Below are 23129 nucleotides of genomic sequence, written 5' to 3'. Positions count from 1 at the left end.
CTCATGTCCTTCATGACAATTATATAGAAACAAAATGCTGCTCACCATGTCCTCCTCAGTTAGCAGACAAAGGAACAGATAATAAAATCAGAGAAATGGATTTTAGTTTCAGTATGAAAAAAAATGAATAGAAATGTTGAAGTAAAATAGTGAAAATGTTTATGAAGTATTTTCATGGAAGTACGATTTCAGTAAGAAAATATTCAAATTAACTGATTTTTTTTTTCTCTTTTTAACCAGACAGAAGGTCATTATGAGGAACTATGCAAAGTGTTCTGAATGAACATCCCATGAGGAATTTGAGAAAATAGTGCTTTGATATATATTTATATATTTATGTATATGTATATAATATATTTATATATTTATGTATATGCATTTATTATATATATTTATGTATATGTATAATATATATATATATTATGCATAATATATTTTATATATTTATGTATATGTATATATTTATATTCAAAACCAGAGTCAGCCTGCTTTAAATACATCTGATTGGAGAGTATTAAAAATTGGAAAGCTGAAAATTGGTAATGTGCAAAAAAATGTCTTTCTGATTATAAGCATATTTATGTTTTGCCTTTGTAAATAACATTTTCATATAGCATTAACAATTCACTTGCTTTTCTTTATGATGTTCAATGCTTTTCATGTTTGGTTTTGTCTGGAACTAAATATTCCCTGAATATTTAAGCCACATAAAACTTCATGGTGGATCTTTTGAGAAGTCTAGGAGATTTCTTGCATTGCCTTTGCGTAGTGCGCTACAAGGCCACAAGTTTCTAGGCTTATAAGACTTTCTCTGCTTTGATAAGTTGTAGTATACTCGGTTGTTTCAGTTAACAGTCTCTCTTTTTTCTATTCCTTTCCGATTGATGGAAATGAAAAAAGGAGACTTTTCAGTTTTCTCTTCATATGATCATTGAGTGCTTTATGTGAGACTTCATATAAAATTAACAGAATTTAGAGAGGAAAGTAGAGAACATGAATATTCCAGTGACTGGAAGAGAGATACTGAGATAGAAAGCAGTCCATTTTCAATTATTTAATGAGCTTTCAGAATACACTGAGTCCTTGTACTGTGTAATACAAAATAGTACATCATAGCACTTCCCCCTAAGTATGGTCAGTGGTTGTGATGGGGATACCCCTGCATTTATTCTCTGATGACATCTAGGGACTAAATTATAAGAAAAAAAATAGAAACCTAGGTAAGACTGGCATGCTGCAAGATGACATAAATCAGTAGGCCATACCACTGAGTGAGTTTGTCCTTTACAAGTAGTGTGTCAACAGAGATGTAATACTGAGATTTCTTTGGATTTTTCTTTTATTGACAGGACATTATGACGTTACTGGACCTCTGAGAGATAGCAATTTGCCAATGATGACAGTGAATTGTACAGCAAGGTGACTGGTATCATCAGAAGGAGGACCCAACCAACACAAAACTGTGAACCAACACATGAAACTATGAGAGCAACCACACTGCAAGAAATAAGTGGAAAGGTTTTATGCTGTCTATGGATATGCATAGCATATATACATGGCTTTGCAAAAGCAGTTTGCTGGAAGAGGACATCATTAGAGACTGAGGTAATTGCACTTGTTCTGAGTGTTGAAGTGGGGAGAAATATGTAGCTGATGGCAACTTGTAGCTGTTGTCATGATGATAGAGCTAGAAGGTAACTTGTTAAAGACAGTTCTGAAGAAGAGAGTTGCATGCATTACTTCATTTCTCACTGTTGATACAGTTAGGCTGCTGTGAAACAATCATTAAAAGACTGGTTGTAAAACATGCAACATTATGAGGAGCGCAGCCTCAAATTTTTTTGCTCACTGTTCAGCCAAAGTTCTTCCTCCTCTTTTCTTGTGAGGCAATTATTTTAATACAGTGCAGCTTTCAGTGTTACGAAGATGCCTTTGGTAGAATGAAACTGTACTAGTGCTGTTGAGGTTTAATACAGTTATACTTTTCTTCCCTTGTCAGCCAGTCAGATTGCACACGTGATGCAGGAGTTAGGAGCGGTGTGATACTTTTTGTATAAGCATTCATATTACAGAAGATGCAGCTCACCACTGTGAAAGGTTTACTTGAAGCAGCCTGCAGCAAAGTCGTGTATGCCTGCTTTTCAAGTCATTAAAATGCAGTCATTTTGTGGACAACTTCCTTTCTAGTAGCCATTCCACACCATGTTCTGAAGTAACAAATTATGTTTTTATTAAGAGAAGTAATTATTAAAATTTTCAGTGCTTGATACTACTTTTTCTTTATGCTACTGAATACCAGAGATGTTTCTAGTCATGGAAAGAATGCATAATTTGAAGGAAGAAGAAAACTGTAACCATTTCTACTTACGTTTTGTTTTTCTACCAAAAAATACAGAAAGGATAAAGGGTTGGGAAACAACACAAGTGACTTACAGAAGTAATGAAGAAGGACATTTCTAAGATTAATTTTTAGCCTAAAATACTTCACCATCTCAGAATATGAATAAACTGCTTGGGTGTCCCTGTTTCAGCTAACACTGTTTAAAAAATGAGGCTTTCCTAGCGATAAGATATTGTTTGACTCAATTATCAGGGCTTCATGCTTTCTATACAGGGGCTGTAGCTTTCTTAAAGCTAAAAATTTGACACTTTTTTGTAAGCTAAAAAATTGACACTGTCATTGTCTAAACATCACCTTGTTCTCTTAATATTGTTACTGCAAAAGTTGTAAGAATATTTTATTTTTCTCCTTGTTCCTTAGCCTTATAATTCCCACACCTTATATTATATGTGTACATATCAATGGACGGAACATCCATGCACCAAGTTCTGACATTGTTAAGATAAATCTACACAGCTTTTACTAAAAGCTTTAGCAAAACTTTCATACTCTTTCCCTTCCTACAGTGTTGGAGGCTTGGAATCTTTTGTTTTGTTTAGTCTGGAACTGCTAACTGATGGATAAAATAGGTTTATGTTGTATTATTTATTTGGAAAATCTGCCACCAGTTTCCATGGATGCTTGGAGATCTGAAAAGGTGAATAAATTTTAACTATTTAAAATCTGCCACAAATAGCATATATTGCAAACTCCAAAGATACGGAGAAGAATCATCTTGTAGGCATTGTTAAGTCCAGTGCTTAGAGAAAAGGATCTGCAAGGAGGAAAAGAGTAATTCAGTTATCACATGGACATGGTGAGCTTTGCAGTGTTCATGAGAGTAAGAGAGCATAGGGAGCCTATTAGCTTAATGTGGAACCTGGTACACTATACCCACCTCTACCCATATGAAAAGCTATGTTTGCAGATGTTACCAATATTTCTTATATGCCAAACTTTGCTGGCTTGCGAATTACAAGATGTTCATCATTTATCATATCTTTAAGACTGCTCTTATGGTCTGTCACTATAGCAACTCAGTTGGCTTCTGCAGCAACACCTGGTCCTATCAGTAGCTATATACTATGGAGGTTTCCTCATAAATAATCCATGTGAAAGTGAATGTAGCTGTCATGTTAATTTGTGGGTAACCTGGTTCTAGCAAGTTTATAATTATATTTATGAAGCAAATAAAGCAGATTGTTTGCTTTTTCTTCAGCAATGACTTAACACAAACTGACAGAAACAAATAAATAAGTTTTACTAATCACAGTTGAGGTAAAAGAAATGTCACAGGAATGTTCTATTTGCCATCTCGCAAATACAGTCCTAAATGTGGCCTACTGTCTCTCTGGCCTCCACTCACTCAATAAGTAGTGTGTTACTCTTTAGGAAATGTGTTTAGCTTCAAAGCAAATATCATATACAAGTTTTTCTTGCTTAAATTCGTTTTTTCTTCCCTTCTGACCTTCAACTCTTTTCTAATCTTGTCCACCCCACTCTTGTTTCATCCCTTACAGCTGGAGATAGCATTCACAAATGACAGAATAATAGTTATGTTTAAGAATATTACTGTAGGTTGAGAAAGACATGTTGTAGTTAAGCTTCTTGTTCACCATTGAAACTAACTGTGGATGATTGCAAATTGAGAACTGGCGACTCCTTTGAGTTCCAAGTGTTTCCTCTCCAGATTTGTTCTTGATTTTGTGGCAGACCTTTTCACATCAAAAAGAATTGCTAACCTTAGAAAGAGTCTAACATTGTGGGTTGTGTTATGCTTTTTCATTATCTTTGGTAGCTGAATATGTTGGTGGAAGATAGTTGGAGTGGTAGAAGAGCCTTCATTTCTTACCTTCTGTTGCTTCAACAGACATTTCAGCTAGAAATTGCAATATTTCTGTATAAAGTAGTAGGAAATAATCTTAGACTGAAAATGAACTGTTAGAGAAACTACAAGGAAAAAGTGCCCACAGGACATAATGTCCTCTGGAATTATTCCTTATGCATGACTGTGTGATGAAAACTTTCTTATTACTTTTAGAGGACTAGATTACTATCTCCTTAGCCAAGATAAACAGCTAAGCTGAAAAAATGCTGGTAGTTGTCAGTGTGCACTGCAGTTTGATACTAAAAAAAAATACATAATGATCATTCCTTGTCTCTATTCTTGTTTGGCAAAATGTCTATTTAAACTACTAACTAATTTTATGGTTATATTTTTTTTTTTCAATTAAGATGTACTGCACTGTATTTGTCTCTCTGGCAAATGAAATAAATTCATTTAATCCATTAAAGAATTACTAATGAATATGTTTAATTTATTTGAGATCCTATTTTTACTATTTCCTGTATTACAGGAGACTTTCATAAATTGAGAACAATGCAAGACTTGCTGTATTTTACATCATATAGAACAATTTCTCCCGTTTCTCTTTCTGCCACACTCTGTAAAGATTGTTTTAAATACAATATATGTGACAAGACTTAGAAAAAAGAATAACCAAAAAATCAACTGAAATGGAAAGAAACCTTTTTAAGGAATTAAATCAAGTCCGTACAACATAACTGCAACTCCGTGTCATAGTATTGTTGCTATAGAAAATTAGCTTCTTCAGTTTGCTGCCTTGTCTTTTATAAATGCCAGAGCAGTTAAGTGTGTCTTTGAGTTCATATCTGTGTATATAATTCATGGAGGAATTACATCTGGAGTTGCTTCCTACTGAAATAGCTGACCTGTTTTTATCTCCTCAAGGATATATCTGTTCAATGGATCCCCTGGAAAAAAAAATATATATATATATTTGCTATCTCATAGTGCAATACTTAACAATACTTAGCAACAATGAAGCATGTAAAAATATTGTTGAATTGAATGTGGCCAGTAATTCAGATGTAGTGAGTGAGAATGTGGTAGAAAAAGACAGAGAAGCAAACTCCATTGCCAGTTTTCTCTCTGCAGTCACAAGAATACAGTGTCCAGCTAATTAATCTGACCTTAGCACTTAGTGTGTGCACAAAAAGAGGACAATTGTTTATCTAGTCAGTGATTTGAAATAACTTATTTTTTAAAGCTTAACAAAGCTATGAGTGATTTAATAAAATTTTAAATACCAATATGGGTACAGGTATGGAAAATCCTCGATCAAGCAGCCTATTACATTAAAATAAGTTAGAGAAATTTTGAAATATATATATGATTTGAATAATTGTGCATGTATTGAATATTAGCTTAATTATGCACTGGCCATAAAACCATAATTACCTCTGTGAATATGTATTTCAGATCAGGCTATCATATAATCCTAAAAGCATGACCAAAATTGATTCCTTAAGGTATTTCATGGGATACTCTGTAATCTACATGGGACATGATCCTAGTAGATACAACATAAATGTTAGCTCTTAGCCCAGCTCAAAATGTCAGTTCCTTCAGAATAGAAGCAGTGTGAGGTTGTGTGCTTTTTCCAGGCTTAGTACTCGTAATGTAAACCTGGGATTTTTCAAATGAAAGTCAAGAAATTGAATACGAAGATGCATCTCTGGAATTTCTATTGGCAGTGATGAGATTGTTTTTTTGCTTGCATTCCTAATGCAATTGTCTGTGTGAAAATGGTAACGCTTCCCCTTACAATCTTTAATAAGATGGCAACATTTCCAAAACCAATGTAGATTTTCTACTGACTTATCCCATTGTCTCCAATAGGACTGTTTGTGTACAACAGCCACTCCAGTATTAATACCTTCCATTTTATTATGTTGGCCCACAGTGTCAGAGGTGAATGCTGGTGGTATGGCAATAAAGACCAAAGCAATTCAGAAAACACCATTTTCTTTTCTCATAAAGAGAAGAATAGTATTGCAGATGTTTGTTTTATGAGAAAAAATTGATGTCTTTAAAATCTAGAAAAAAAGACTTTGGGAAAGACTTTGACTATAGTTTGAATACAAATATGACTTAGCAATTGCAATTGAATTAATGGTGAGTAAAATATCAAGAACAAAACACAAACAAATCATCTAACACAACAGGAGGACAGCTTGCCCCCTTGATTTTATTTTAGTAATGTCAAATGATGATTTGCATTTTTGTCACATGAAACCTTAGTAAGCAGCTTTCTCTAAATTTCCTTAAGAATTTAAGTAGTAGCTGCAATTATGAGTCACAATTAAAAAAAAAAAAAAAACATACCAGGAAGTTGTAGTGTTACTACGACTAATTTATAGGTACTTATATGGAATGAGAAAATCTTTTTTTGTTTTTTTTAGTAAGCTGCTGAGAATGATATGCTTATATTTTACTGGAACTGCAGAAAAATTTCTAATTTTTATTCTAATTATTCTGTTTTTCTATTGTTATTCTGTACTGTAATTGGTAATACAACAACTTTATTAGTATTTCTGAGCTTGTAGAAATGTGAAGGTTTTATGTGTCTAAGTTGGAATTTGCAGCATATATTGTACTTGTTTTTCTTGGAATGATTGCCTCTTCCTCAAGGCACTTTTTAGGATTATTTATGTTTTTCTTCTTGTATTATTTATCGGGAGGTGCTGGATAGTGACAGTGGTCCCAAATCTCAAGGCTTTTTCCACCAATTGATCAAGCTGAACTCAGGTGGAAAACTGCTATTTGGAGTTGTAATTCTTGAGTGGCCAGTAAGCCAATTTAAGTTAGCTAATACCGTTCATCACTGAAAGAAGAAAGCCTGTGGGAACTGGACAACTGGTAACTTTAGATTTCAGTTTAAGTAGCAGAGATGAAATGTACACTTGAAATAATAGCTAACGCTCCTCCCCGAATATTCTCAGCACAAAGCAGAACATATTTTGATCAGAGAGTATCTAATATGACATTTCCAAACTTCATAAAATATACATACCTTTCTCTGACTGATCTTAAAACATTTAATCTTTAAAGAAATTATTATGAAGTCTCTCTTGTTTGTGTGTTTTTCTTCTGTTTATTGCATTCTGTGGTAGAGAGAAAAAGATAAAAAATAAAAGGAACTAGTAATGAGAGAAAGCAAATTCTTGCTCATGAAATAAAAAAATGATTACTAAAATAATAATAATAATAAAGTTTAGGGAGACTTTAAACAATTCTGTAAGAATTATTGTACACCTTCAACTAACTATTTTATAGATACTAACGGGAGTCCAGGTGGGAAGATTTATTGAACTTGCAGTTTCCTTCCATACACATCTGAATTTCCTTTGTGTGGAAATCCAGGCATGTGAAGATGGTATGCAGCCATGCCTTGACCCACTGTGTGCAGGCTGGAGGGAGCCCAGCATGCCCTCAGGCTAGAAATTGTGGGATGCCCCATTCCAGATGTATTCAGTGAATATTAATTTTTTTTCTTCCTATGCAATGCAAGACAGGTCAGCCTACAGGGCTGCTGCCATAACAGCACTGCTCTCTGTTAATTAGGCGTGGTTACTGCTGCAGTACTGTTACACATGCAGGTGTCCTAAACTTCGTACGATGCTCCTTTGAAAGGGAAATCCACAGCAAAGGGAGGATGGAAATGTCATTAATCAAAATGTCTCTTTTAAAAATGTCACTCTTGGTGAGGCTGAGTGGTTCAGCTCAGTCTGTTGAAGGAAAGGCGATATAAACAGGAGCTAATAAATAAGAGCTGTCTGTCTGAAAAGGTGGTGTCTCGGTCTAACAGGACTAAAAGAATGAAAAAGAAACACAATGATTGCATCAGTCTTCAAGGGCAGAAAACTGTAGGAACAAGAGAAAGATGTTCAGCTAATCTGAGTGTAGCAGGAACTGCCTTGGAACGGGTACTTGGCTTCTGTACTTGTTCTGCTTCTGGCCGCTCACTGGCCATCAATATGTCTCGTGTTTTTGACCATCTTTTTTGCCACTGTGTCTCACTGCTGGTATTTGCTGTGTCCTAATATGTTCTCGTTGTGATCTGGTGACAGAACCAACTGAGCTAGCAATGCTTTCAGCTTCATCAGTGATTCTCCCTTGATATGCTGCATTTTGTACCTACAGAGCGACCTCTGAAAACTCTTGGAAATTTTGGAAGGAAGGTAACCATAAGAAAGATGAAATTATATGCTTTCTTTTGGAAAGGCCTCTGTCTGTGTTTCGAAGTTATTCTAATCATATTTCTTGGCCTCCTGCTTTTTATTAAGCTTATTTCTCCTGGTCATCTCTTTTTTATTTGTTCTGCAAACAACTTTCTCTTGACTGCAGGTAATTTTCTGACCTGTTAAGCAGTGTCATTTTGACAGAAGACAAAAGGTCTCAGAGTTTTGAACTACCTACAATTTTCAGATCAGTGGCTGTCTTGAGGGAGTAAATTAGGGGGGAAAAATGAAGGGGAGCTTGAGCTTACCTGTTTTGTTGATGTGCTAGGTGACTCACTAAAAATATTTGTGGCCCAAAACCAGTCATGAATGTGTTTTTTCTTTCTTAATAGATTTTGTGAAAAGAGAGGAGCTGTGGCAAGAGTTCAAAGGGTGTCGAGGAAAGACTTAATATTGCAAAAGTGACAAAGAACTATACTGGAATTCATAGGAAAGAACTGAAAGCAATGTGGAGAGGGACAGAGGATAAAAGAACACAAGTCATAAATCTATGGGAAGGATTTTGTTAGCCATACTCCGTATGAAGTATGTAATTTAAATGCAGAAATTTTCTGAAGTTTCAGACCTTTTCATTAATCTCCAGGTTAGCACTTTAAAAAGGTTCGCTATAAACTCAGCATTTGATAGTTTCCTCCCATTGGTGCAAGAATTCACTGCATTAGGTTTTACACCTTCATTTTTTTCTTTTAGAATTAGCGCCAAGCAGCTATATGCCACATGCACACTTCTCTATTATAGGCAATCCCCAGGAAGCTCATTAAGTTTTCTTTATGGCTCCTGTGCACTGCTGGAACCAGACCTAAGTGGAGTGTCTGACTGTCAGTGATTAGATACCATGATGGTATATACTTTAGAAAATATCATAGTTGGCATAGAGAAATAGACAAATATAACAGCACTGCAGAGGGCCATTTATTCAACAGGCATTTCAGTGCATAAACAGTAACACGCAGTTCCTGACGTTAGCTTCCAGTTTCAATAGTGAAATTATTTCTAAAGAGCTTCTCTGTAACCTTACTGTACAGCAGAAATAAATATATATTAAATTCAGGAAAATGGTGGATGTCAGAAAGAAGCAGGTTTCTACTAGCTTAAAATGTTACTGTTTGTAATTTTATTTTGAACATATTGGTATAAAATACTTCTTTCAACCATACACCATTTGAAAAAATGTGGTATTGGTGGAATTTTTGGTGGGTAAGTGAGGGAAAATTATATTGTTACTCACACTACACCAGCTTAACGTGATTCTTACTGTACAGATGTGAGAAACACACAGCAATAATGCCAACAGATAGTAAGTTCTGAAATAAAACTTGCCAGGTCTGTAACAAGATTTTCTATTAGCTCTTGTGTTGGTAATCATGAAGAACTAATGGTGTTACCAAAGTAATCTTTGATATATCTCTACTAAAAGCTATAGAAAAATCTTTTCCTTCATCATTTTTTTCTGCCTTCACCTCTTTGTACAGGATTTCTGATTATCAATTAATGTTCTTGACTTGATTTTTTCCATAATCAATCATCTTTTCTGTTTTGGCTCTTCCTACTTTTTTCTATTGATTCATTGCACAGTTTTTCTTGTATTTGAGTGGATGGGCTGACCTTTCATTCTTAAGTTACAATTTCCAGCACTTATGAGAGCACTAATAAAACAACAGATGAGGAGATTATGCCCTGTAATGTGTGTAGTTTATCATGTTGTGAGGCATGGCTCATGGCAATGCTTGTGCCAGTCATGTTTTAAAGCTTCTTGTAAAAACTTAGTTAAATCATTTTTTCTTAGCTCTCGGTAGTAGTCTAATAATGCCATTAGTCAGTGCAGGCTGTTCCTGTATCAGTCGGACTCAGGAAAGTGTATTTGAAAAATAGGTCCCTTTCTTTAGCTGAGCATGTAACATTCTCTCTGTAACATGCAGCTCTCCTGTTTATATGTGGAACAATTACCAGTTCTCAATAACTTTTAATGCAGGCTTATGCAATGTGGTGTGAATCACACCAAAATTACACGTGATGTGGCAGAATCATACATTTCACAGACTCACTTTCATAAACAGTGAGTGCAAACATTATCTGAAGATTAGTTACCTCATTAATACCACCTCCACATCAAAAGAAGTGGTTAAACTCCTCCCAGAGTCACAGTTACCATTGTGTCTAATGGGACTCCGGGTACATATGTGTAGGCAGAACTTGGATGTGTGTAGTCTCGATGCCTCCATACTGCTCATCTGAGCAGGCTGTGAGCTGCACCACCCCATCCGCACAGCCCTGGGCATGATTTGGCTTGCACTATTAGTCAGAATAACCACAGGCTGCTGTAATTTTTCTTGGCAGAAAGAGATCCCTGGAGGAATTCCTCTGTTTCTGAATACTTTGCATTAGTTGTAGACACTGTTTGAGATACTCTCTCTGTCTGTGTCAAAGATGGGGAATATGTTGCATAAAGCACTTTGCTCAGAGGCCTGTTAAAGGCACCTTTATGTCTCTAATGGACGAGAGCTGTGCATGAGGGGATTAATCAAAGAGCAGAAATGATCCCCCCTTCCTGTTTCAAGAAATATTAGTATCTTACAGGCCTCATTTTCCTACAGCAATTGAGAAATGAAGTGAATGCTTCAGGACAAGTCCCTTACTACTCAGGGACGGTCAAGTATAAAGCTTTACTGAGGCAATATATTTACTTCTTGAAAGAGTATGTTCTGTCAATTCCCATTTGTTTTATTTTTTTGTTTGTTTGTTTTTGAGTATGCCTAGGAGCAATTCTGATAAGTTCTGAAAGAAATCGCCATGGAAGGTCACTGTGACAGGAGTTAGGGGAATATTTTTTATTATCTCTAGTAGCTTCTATAAAACAACAAAATTTTCTCTACCCTCTCTCCCCTGTACTCCCCCACCCAGTAATAACCAGATACTTGTGTGAATTTTCGGTATCTGGAGAAAATTTAGAAATGATACAGTAATGGGTTTCCAGTAAGCATTATCTCCACTGTATTATACATCATTTGGAAGCCTGCTGATCTAGATGAATTATGTTAACCCTTTATGTTTGTTTTCTAACTAGATGCAAAAAGAAAAAAATGTGTTATACTAAGCAGCTGTATTTTATATATAAACCTTCCCCTTATCACTTATCTGTATTATTCCTGTATATTTCTATTCCACCAAACTGGAATAACTCATTTTCAACCTATCAGATATGACTTTTCTACAATCATCTACAGCTGAAATTGCAGTTTTCCAATCCATTGCATTAGAGGCTTAAATGGTGCACGTTCTAACCACCTCTTCTTCTCTTCGCTCTTTCTTCCAGTGAATTCTGTGCTATTCTAGTGGCCTGCTAATACCTGATTTCAAAAGCAAGAGAAAAAAATGAGAAAGTTTCTCAAGAGAAAAACTCAGTGTGGGTAAATGGTTACCGCTGCAATTCCATGACTTCATACTTCGTTTTGTAGCACTGTAGCCAGCGTTTGTTACAAAAATCTATAGCAGATTGTGTCACCTACTACATTTCAACCTCAAGGAAAAGATTAAAAGCTGTTCTTGAGAGATCAGTACAAAACAAACAAACAAACAAGCTGATTAAAAAGAAAGTTCCCTATTGGTGTGTCTCTCTCAAAATAGGACTGTCATTTGCCCAGGTCCTGTCAACCTGAGCTGTCTGCTACAGTCTGGAAAACCTTCTAGGACTGATCTTGCACCGAGTCTATAGATGAACTGTTCCAGTCTTGCCCTCACCATCTTGTGAGTAATGTTTTTCTCCAAGATATCACAGTATACACCTATACTAAGAAGAACTAGGCTGTGTACAGTGCTCTCCATGTATTTGTAGGCTGCATAGCTGCCAACTCTTCACTAAACTAAACAAATGTAACTCCCTCGTTTTAATTCTCACAGGTAATGTTATTTAGGGTCATTTTTATCTTCTCCAAAGTCTCAGTAAATCTCTTAAACGGGCGAGTCCAAAAACTGGTCGCACTAATTCAAGTGAGCTTCAACAGTGCTGAGTTAGAAAAGTATAAAAATTTAGCTTGATCTGCTGGCTTTGACAAGGATGTGTAGTTTGTCTTGTTGCTCAGAGAGTACAGTTAGCTCATTTTCAGCTAAACATTCGTAGCAACTACCAGACCTTTTCCAGCATTGCTGATACTGTTCAATTTGGCTTCATCTGTTACTAATAGAATGGCCTAAGACAAGGTTATTCTGACCTGGGTGCAGAACTTTTGCTTTTCCATGAAGTTTAGTTGGTCCAATTCTGAATTTTTTCATGGCCTTTCTGATTGATAAATCTCAACACTCAAAGACTGAGTCTCTGGAATGTGTTAGAAGTTCAGACTTTGCTGATTTGACCACATTTAATTAAGTATTTTATCAGAGTAAGTCTCTTTATTCTAACAGGGACACATCAGTGGTTAATTTCATTCCCCTTGCTGTAAAAAATTATGAACTGAATGTTCCACTGAAGCAGAACATCTATACCAGATCTTGACTCTTATGTTCTAACTTGCGTGATCATCTTCTCTGTAAACTTCCAAAGTCTGAGTTTTATCTTTCTCACTTGTAGTATTGCGATCAGTCCAGATCACACTATATCAAGAAGTTTAGTCTAGTTCAAAACAGACGTTCTGGATTCTGACCAATCCATTTCAAGTATTACTAGTCTTGTAGTATAATTAGCTTACACGCTAATTTATTTCAGTCATCTTAACCGTCAACAATTTTTGAAAGCCTACAGTATTTTTTTTTTTTTTTTCCAGGACAGAATGCAAGAGATTCTGCTAGTAATTTATTTATTTTTTTTAATTTTATTAATCATAAAACTAGTTCTCATTTTCAAGTGCATAAAATAAGAAGAGCATTAAAATTTATATATTTGAAAGAAAAATTGACTTTCTTGTGTCTATTTCTTGTTTTACTTCACCACTGAATCATTTCAAAATCATTGAAGGCAAAGGTGTTATACTAGCATAAAATCAATAAAAAGGGAGTTGAAAGGGCCATATTTTCTACATGCAGTGAATGAGAAATGAAAAAGGGATTTATAATATCATAAACCTTGGAACTGTGGTGATTATCCTAGATATGGCCTGCCAGGGAAATGACCACCATCTGCTGCTGCCCACCAGTGTCCTGAAAATATAATCAGGCTGCTAGTATTTGCTGAAGCTAGCAGCAAGCTAATCCTTTCAGTTTCAGCTCTTAAGATTACATGTAATTGTGTGTAAGATGCAGTCTCAGTCTGCACAGATTTTTCAGACTCTGAACACTGAAGTAGATCACATTTGCCTTGAACTTCTAGCTCAGCCTCCCCTTTTCTATTTGTATTTCATTGTTGCTTTTGTTTTTAAGTTGCTGGTTTAAAAAAAGAAGCAGAGCTATCTGTGTCTTTCCTCTGGTTGATGGATTCAGAAGTGGGACTTTATGCCAAACATCTGCTTTGAAATGAAGTTAATCTTTTACTTTATGAAATTAAGATAAGACTGCTTTTAAAATACAGAAAATATTTCAAGGTTCTGAGGGAGCTTTGAGTGTATATACACATCTCTACAAAAGGAATGCAGAAGCTAGTCCATGGTAAGACACGATGTGATAAAGAAATCTGCTGAAGTGAAATAATCTCTAGCAGGGAGAAAAGGCACCAAAAACATGGATTACAAGAAGAAGGAGGTGATGTAGAAGCGGGGAGAATTTTTAAAGAATACAAAGGAACCCTAATTCAAATTTATCTGTTCCTGTGCACCTCTGACTTTCAAAGTACTACTTATAGAGAATGTTCTTAGAAGATTTTCTTAGTAAAAAGAAAAGGAAAAAATACTATACAAGTTCCCACTACTTCAAAGTGCAGCTAAGCATTAATACATTCGACCAACAGCTTCTGAAATTAGAGAAATAAACAGTTTGAAGAGAAATGAGAATATGAATAAGGTAGAAAAGAGAAAAAAATTGTGTAGGGATTCAATTTTGTTTGTTCTCATTTCCTTGTTTCAGAAGAAATAAAGAAGTATTAAAAATTAAAATGCGAAGTCACTCTCAGACAAACCAAATGAGAATGATTTCAGCTGGGCTGGTAATACTGAGATCTCAGGGGAGCCCATTTTTCTTCTGTGTTTGGCTATTATATAAAGAGTATCTCTGAACCGTTTGGAGTGGCCTGCTGCAGTAATAATGTATTTCTTAGAGTTGCATGTTTCACAGAGAAAAGGCAGGACAAGAGAAACAAAAACCACTTGAAGAGGTTTTTTATGTCAGTGTGAAATGATAAACTTTAACTTCTGTAAATGAAAACAAGGCTGAAAATCTATGGTGACAGTAGACACAAATTAAGGATACAAATACATTTGGCTGTAAGAAGTATCTCCCCAGCCATCTCAATTTTTGGTCAGCGCCCAGAGGAGGCAGGAAGGGTTTAGAGTACAAGCTGAACTTGACCCTGTCATTGAAGGTGTTTACAAAAGTAAGGTTATGAATATTTTAGAAAAACATTGTGGAATTTGTTCCTTTAATCTTGGAGCTATCATTGGGATTCATAGATGTTATGTTAATAGATAGAAGGGAAAATAAATACAATGGCTTTTCCAGCATTAATGGGCACTGAAGATGTAATTTCCACTCCATGACATAGCAAATCCCATTGTGTATATAGATAGAGATGAAAATAATGGCTTATGTATCATACTAAAACAACCTATTAGTCTATATTAGGGACTCCCATGTGGAAGCTTAAGAGAGTGAGTTATTCCTCTAGCTCCCTTCCTCTAGCTTACCTCACTGCCTCTGTGTCTGTTAGTCACACTATGTTTCCCAAACTCTCCTGTGCACAATATGGAAAACACAGCTGATAATGCAGAAGGAAAGAAGGCACAGCAGTTGCTGGTAGCAGCAGGAGGCAGAGGGCACAGCAGAAGATTTCCTCCTTGGTATTGGTCTTCTGAGACAGCTGTGGCAGATCTTTACTTCTTCCACACCCATCCTCCCATTTTTGTTTTCAAGTCAGTGCTCTCCTTCTAATTATAAAATAATAAAGGAAGTGGTTCCGTTGCAATCATCTTGAGGTTTCAGTCCCAATTCTGCACTCGCTATATTTTTATTTCAGCTTAATTTCCTTTTCTCCAGTGATATTACTTCCCAGTTACGTAGAAAGAAAGCTTTCTGAGCTATCTGTATGACTAACATATAGAGACAAGTTCAGTTAAACATATATTACAAAATCTATCGCAAGTGCTGCAGTACATATAATAAGGAAGATGAAACGTCATGTGGAGAAAAGACAGCTTGTTGTATCATAATTCTGTTTCTACTTTTTCTCATAGTGAGTGAAAGATGGCACAACACATAACTGATGACAAAGGTAGAATGCGACAGATCTATCCTTATTCCAGTCAAGTGGAACAACTGTGAAAAAGATAAAGGTCCTAACCTCACAAGGTATATAAATGATAAATGTGCAGTAATATTTTCTCTTTCTCTATATTTTTTTACGTTTGATAATGCTGTACAGAGTGACTTATTTTAAGATCTCTATCTCAATATTATATACTACATTTTATTGTTAAGTAAATTACTGTGCTACCTTTGTTTAGTGCATCTGTATCTTAAGATGCTAAAATTCTCTTAGAATATCTACCAAGTGAGTGGCATCTTTACAGTGCTATTTGTTATGGTGAAGCCTAATGGTATTTCTTATTCAGAGGCTGTACCCATTTGATGTGAAAACAAATAATTAAAATAAATTATGCCCTTAGAGTCTACAAACTAAGGAGACAAAAATATCTATCTGAGAGGGAGGTTAATACAGGGATATCTGTTGACAGTGTTATGAAGACCTCAAAGGGATACATACATTTGTCTGCCTGAAGTGATGTGTGTGAGGGATTCCATGTCAGATTGTTAAGTTTAGCGAGCAGGATTTCTAGCAATAGATTTTCAGAAAAAATGTGGTTACCCTGGGGTGTTGTTTACTTCCCAATTGCTAGAGCTTTCAGTGAGATTTTGGCCTTTTTCTTTTCCGCTTGCACATTTCTGTGTGTGTATGCATGTAATTACTGGGTTTGCTTTTGTTTTGTGTTTTTCTGCTTATGTGTTATCGCACTCAATGTACTGAGAGAGATTTTGCAACCTTTAACGCAGCTGCCAGTCACTTTCAATAGGTGCCTGTAAGAATGCATACCAGTTTTCTTGATAGTGATGAGCAACTCTTAGCTGTTGTTATTTCACCTTGCATCTTTTTTTTTAATTGTCTTCCTCTGTTGTTTACTCACTGTGAAAAGCTCCCACCTTCTGGAAACTTTAGGTCCTGAATGTTAGCAAAGCTGAAGGCTTTGAAATGCATGCTGCTCAGCCATGCTGAATAGCTAATGACCATTAAGCTTCTATTGCAAGGATAACATTATTAACAGCCCAAAATTCTCAGCTTGGGGCAGGACTTTCACTTCATTCTGTTTTGTGTGTTCCATCATCTATCTGCTCATTGGTGCTCATAGTTTTAGAGGTGGGAGCTAACTGAGGCGATGTATGAGTAGAAACAAGGAAAGAATTTTAATAAAGAAAGCAGCATGGGCTAAGAGGCCTTCTCTGTACTTTAATATGCCTTGTGGTCTTCTTGTCTCCAAACACATCAGACTATAAATAGCTTAGTTTTCACCAATCTGCTACTCTTGCAGAAAATAAGAGGCCCTAGGCTGGTCTGTACTGTCTTGCTGGGAAAGAGCAACCCGTATCAGCCACCTCAGCACATGAGCTGCTGAGACAGGTCTTCAGGGCACATCCAGATCACAGCTGTCCTGCCCATAGAGCACCTGAATAGGGTGTTTGTAGGCACAGCACTTGCCCTACACAGCTTACATCACCCTCCAGAAAGCTTGATCCTTTTGCGACTATGTGTATGCTCTAAAAGCCAGTTTTGACAGCTGACAAATAAACAGTATTATCTGGCATATCAGCACTTAACAGGGAAACCGGAGAGACAAGGACAAATTTGGTATTGTGCTGTTCTGCATTGGAGGACCCATTCACTCATAGCCTCAAAGGTTGCCAGCTGCTGTATTAGAGCAATAGGCTGAGCCTATTCCCAGCTTCTCATTATTCGAGTGCTTAAATAGATGTCTCACACAGTACCTAAACTCTTGCCTAATTCAAGATCTGGATGTTCATTTATTGTGGACGTATAATCTTTTTATTATGTTGGCTTTTTTGAGTAAGTCTTGTAACAAGATATTTCAATTTCTGCCTTGTCTTCTTCTATCCTAGCTGTTAGGCTTTTGTTTGTTTGTTTGTTTGCTTTTTTCAGGGTATCTTAGCCCACAGATGAAAAATAGAATTAGAGAAGTCGTGGGGAAATGAGATTTCCATAGGAAATAAAGCTAAGTAAATTGGGATTTAACAGAATCACAGAATTGTAGGGGTTGGAAGGGACCTCCAGAGATCATCGAGTCCAACCCCCCTGCCAAAGCAGGTTCCCTACAGCAGGTCGCACAGGTAGGCATCCAGGCAGGTCTTGAACACCTCCAGAGAAGGAGACTCCACCACTTCCCTGGGCAGCCTGTTCCAGTGCTCCGTCACCTCACTGTAAAGAAGTTCTTGTGCATGTTTGTGCAGAACTTCCTATGCTGCAGTTTCCAGCCGTTTCCCCTTGTCCTGTCTCCACTCACCACTGAAAAGAGTCCAGCCTCACCATTCTGCCCCCCACACCTTAGATACTTAGAGACATGGATCAGGTCTCCTCTCAGTCTTCTTTTCTCAAGGCTGAACAGACCCAGATCACTCAGCCTTTCTTCATAGGAGAGATGCTCCAGGCCCTTCACCATCTTTGTGGCCCTCCATTGGACTCTTTCCAAGAGATCCCTGTCCTTTTTGTACTGGGGAGCCCAGAACTGGATGCAGTACTCCAGATGAGGCCTCACCAGGGCAGAGTAGAGGGGGAGGATCACCTCCCTCGACCTGCCGGCCATGCTCTTTTTAATGCATCCCAGGATGCCATTGGCCCTCTTGGCCACAAGGGCACACTGCTGGCTCATGGCCGACCTGTCGTCCACCAGGACACCCAGGTCCCTCTCCGCAGAGCTCCCCTCCAGCAGGTCATCCCCCAACCTGTACCAATGCATGCAGTTATTCCTCCCCAGATGCAAGACTCTACACTTGCTTTTGTTAAACCTCATCTGGTTTTTTTCTGCCCAGCTCTCCAGCCTGTCCAGGTCTTGCTGAATGGAAGCACGGCCTTCAGGCGTGTCAGCCAATCCTCCCAACTTCAAAGTTCTGACCCAGTTTGGATTATTTTTAAGTCACTTACTCTCTATGAACTTGTAATAAATCCTTTTTTTAATGTGAAATTCATAACACTTTCTGTGTATCAATGAACAGTATCCTATTTAGTAGCAGTATCTACCTTCTAAATTTGAAATAATTGAATGATTGATTCATTTACAAGACCGTAAGAAGATTTGGGAACAGATTTCAGACTTGTCTGAATTCAGCTTAGCTATTGATGACTTCAGAGTAGCTAACCTAATTTATATCAGCTTTAGACATGGGATTTACAACCTCTTCCCATCTAGTTCTGATTCTGCTCCTCCCAAAACAAAAAACCAAAATACTTACTGATAAGTCTTCCAAATGACTTCCAAAAGCTGTGTACTGCAGTTTTCTTCTTTGCAAAGTGGTATGATGATGATAGTTACATTGCTTGGATAGTGATATGGAATTATGGAATGTGAGATTTTCAGAATGAAACATCTGTGGAAATAAACTCTGTATAGAAGTGATATCATTTAATATCTTGCAATGGGAATAAATACAGAAAGCAGTTTGATGTTTTTAGAAGCCAGGCCTGTTTTATCCATGTTATCATCTAATCTACATCACAACTCTTTAGGGATGGATACTTTCTCATCCTTAATCTGATCGCTGCACAAACTGATAATGATCTTAGGTATAAAAGATAAGTTACTCATGACATGAGAGTGTGCCTAGAGCACTTTATTGCATTGCTTTTACCATTTCTTGGTCTATAAGTGTCTTTGTAGAAATCAAAGGTTATTTCAGTTCTGAAAATTGTGTTGCTGTTATTTCACTGCACTGAGCTTTCATGCAGTGCAGTAGCTATGAGAGGCAAGAGAGCTGTCCATTTTAGAAAGAAAAAGCTGAGACCATCCATTTAATGTCACTTAGGACCTATTACAGCAGAATAATATGATCATTTAGAATTTTAGATCAAAATATAAATAGTCTGAATCTATCCTGCGTCCCAGAGGTGAGTAAATGGAGACAATTTGCCGTCATAATACCAGATGTTTAGCTGTTGCTATAAATTGAACAACAAAAATTGAAAATAAAAAGTGAGCTGCTAATTAGGGATATTAGGAGCCATGTCACAGGTGAAAGATGATCTAAAATGTTGTTTCAGAGTGCAGTGCAATAGTGAAATTAGCACATGTCTATTATCACTGCTTGCAACTCTGCAGGAAACTAATGGAAATAGCTTAATCTTTTCAAGCTGCTCTAAGAGGAGAAATATAGTGTTTCACCTGTTAATGAATTTTCCCTCCTGTCTTACTTTTGATAAATTCTTACTGTAGATCAGTTTTGTTTTGTTGAATGCCTTAGCTGTAGATTCAATACGTAACTGTGAAGATGAGTGATGCAATCATTCATTTTTAGTAAATGGCTGCTGCAGTGATCTGTTGTGATAATGTTTGAAAAGAAAAAGGGCACCGTCCTAAAATTCCCCCTCTTAAACAAGTTTCAGAGAGTTCTTCCATGGTGGTAAAAGGAAAGGCATTAATTATACATTTTCATTATGACAGAACCAACATCGGCAGTGACTAAACATAATTTGTTTAGGTGATAGTGCAGGCTGTTCTGTGATTAAGTTTTATTTCCCACCAGGAGGCATCAGTCTTAAATTACACAGCAAACAGGCAAGAGAAAGGAAGCAAACAATAGAACACTTCCCAGAGGGGGAAAAAAAAAAAAAAAAAAAAAAAATTGACTCTCATTGTCCTACTAAATAAATACTTGTTTATTTATATATTTCTGTTACTTAACAAGAAAATCAGCAATGAGGTCCAGCTTTAATTAAAAGATGCATGTTTTCTTTGGGGCTTTGTTTGACTGTATTTTAGATTTTCAATAACAGTTGGCTTTTAATGAAAAGGTTCTGTTCATCTGGAAAAGAGGAAAGGATGAAAGAAAGAAAAATCACTGAGAAGTGCCTATTGTATGAAACATGCAGTGTCTTACTTCCTTGTCCTGTAATCCGTAAAGAAAGAGAAATTTGGATTTTATTTGGTAAGGTAAGTACAACGCAAGGACCTGTGTGCCTGAAAGTATTTAACTGTGCATGTACAGTTAAGTCTATACAATTAAAGTTGGACATTATACCTTTCTGAGGAAATCTCTGTATATTTTTAATTAGAATTCAATGTAATGCTATTAGAGGCCTAATTTTACTGTATCTTCAACTTCAGCGCATCTCTTACTTTGCATTCATCTATAAATGTGCTTTAGTACCTTACTGAATCAAAGACCACAAAGGAATGCTTTGATATTTGTTAATTTTTAGCTGCTATTAAAAAGTGTTAGTTGTGATTTTCTATTGTAATTTGACTTTTAGTATCACATCCCCTGACTGTTTCGGCCTCTGCATTTAGCAAAAGCAAATACGATCTGATTTCTTATTATCACTGATGCTAATGTGAGAAACAATAAAAACTAGGATGAGCTATATGCTGTTTAACAGGAATGTCTTCCTGTTCAGCATTCTGTTTTTATTCCAGTAGAATTGCATGGCAATTTCAGATGAATGAATAGCCAGACAAATTCAGAAACGCACGTCATTTACCCCAGGTGCAGCAAATATTCCTTGGGAGCTGCTATTGTGCAAAATTAGATTCCTGCTGAATGCAAGTAAAGAACTACATATGATGAAAATGATGGTAGAGAATGTTGTGTGAGCTCAGCAGGTTTGATTTTAATTGAAATAGTTAATGTTCTCTGCATTTAAAATAAATAATTCAAAATATTTCTGACCACTCAAACTCTCCAAAGTGATTAGACACTAAGAAGAGTATCAAAGGGATATTAATGCAGTGTTGTCTCCTTACTGCATGCTTTTAAGTTAGTACAGTTTATTGTGTACTTTAAACATTCAGCTTTCCTTAAATAATATAAATAATTGTACAGTTTTAGTTATTTGGAATCTTAAAATCCAGTTGTCGAATACCAGGTACCTCAATGCATGTCATACATAAACGATGATTACATTGTTATTTCCGAAAAGAAGTGATGCAGATGTGGATAAAATGCTAAATGAAGCCACATAAATTGCTAAAAAAGTGAATACAGTGGATCTGTTGGCAAATTCTCTAAATCTTTTACATATGTACTCAATTTCATTGCTCATAATTGAAAGTCGCTGCAAAGAATTAATATGAAGACTGGCTGACCTGGTGGCCTAAGATTACATCACCTCGAGTCAGAATTTTGTTCTCATTATTGAAGTGACAAAGGCTACAAATCCCAGTAATATATTATGAGTACGTAATGTGGGGGGGAGGATGTGCAGGTTGCGCTGTACATGGTCACCCCCTTCTGGCTACTTAAGAAGTAGAAACTCTGTAATACTTTGAGTATCTTGAATATAGTCTACATCCCCTATACTATATTCATACTCTTCTCTAGAGCACTCAATTGAATTATAACTGGATTTGTCAATCTGCAATGAAAATTACTTTCAAAGGGCACATTTGTAGTTGCTAGTACTGGTGAGATTTGTACAAGAAAGGAGAAGAACTGTTGTCATCCAGCAGTTTTCTCCTGAGCATCTCAGAACAGCTAAGATAAAATGAGGCTGTTTTGCAAGCACACCATTATCCTCTTCCAGAGGTAGAGTACAATGGCAGGAACAAAGTAGTTCTGTGCTGCTGAAAAATACTTGCCTGGCTTTAGAAATAGAATCATAGGGTTGTTTCAGTTGGAAGAGACCTTTAATAGTCATTTAACCCAACTCCCCTGCACTGAACAGGGACACCTACAGCTAGGTCAGATTGCGCAGAGCCCTGTCTAGCCTGACCTGAATAGATCCTGCTGAAAAATCTGCTCCCTTCTTTCCTGTGGCTCCTTTTTAAATATTGAAATGCTGCTATCAGTCACCTGAGAGCCAGGTAGAACAGCCTTAGCTCTTTCAAGCTGTCCCCATAGGAGAGGTGTTCCATCCTTTGGATCATTTCACTGGCCATCCTCTGGGCAAGCTTCAACAGGTTCATGTCTCTTCTGTACTGAGGACTCCTCATCTGGATGCAGTACTGCAGGTGAGTCTTCACCAGCGCAGAGCAGAGAGGCAGGATCACCTCCCTTGCTCTGCTGGCCACACTTCTTTTGATGTAGCCCAGGATTGGCTTTACTGGGCTGCGAGGACACATTGCTCGCTTATGTACACCTTGCCTCCCATGAGTATGCCAGAGTCCTTTTCAGCAGGACTCAGACCATAAGAATCATATGAAAACGTGGCTAAGATGATTATAACAGAAATGCTAAGTGATCTGGTGTATGCAACGCACCTGAATGACTGCAAAGAATGGAGCCAGGATCCACCCCTTTCCAGACCTCATTTAAAGGTTGGCAGTGGCAGTGAGGGTGTCTTGTTGGAAGT

The 23129-nt window shown here is 36.8% G+C and overlaps 1 long non-coding RNA gene across 1 annotated transcript; it reads left to right on the top strand.

Moving 5' to 3' along the window:
* The first annotated feature begins 457 nt into the window (after positions 1 to 457).
* LOC128084293 (uncharacterized) lies at positions 458 to 20758 on the top strand. The gene is made up of 4 exons (XR_008208442.1): positions 458 to 539; positions 1350 to 1605; positions 15796 to 15910; positions 20634 to 20758. It is a non-coding gene; the product is annotated as an uncharacterized LOC128084293 (long non-coding RNA).
* The last annotated feature ends 2371 nt before the right edge of the window (positions 20759 to 23129 follow it).

Source organism: Tympanuchus pallidicinctus, unplaced genomic scaffold, assembly GCF_026119805.1.
Source record: "Tympanuchus pallidicinctus isolate F22 unplaced genomic scaffold, pur_lepc_1.0 scaffold26, whole genome shotgun sequence".
In the NCBI taxonomy this organism is placed as follows: Eukaryota; Metazoa; Chordata; class Aves; order Galliformes; family Phasianidae; genus Tympanuchus; species Tympanuchus pallidicinctus.
Note: the sequence above shows the minus strand (reverse complement) of the source record. Positions and strands in the feature narration are given on the sequence as shown.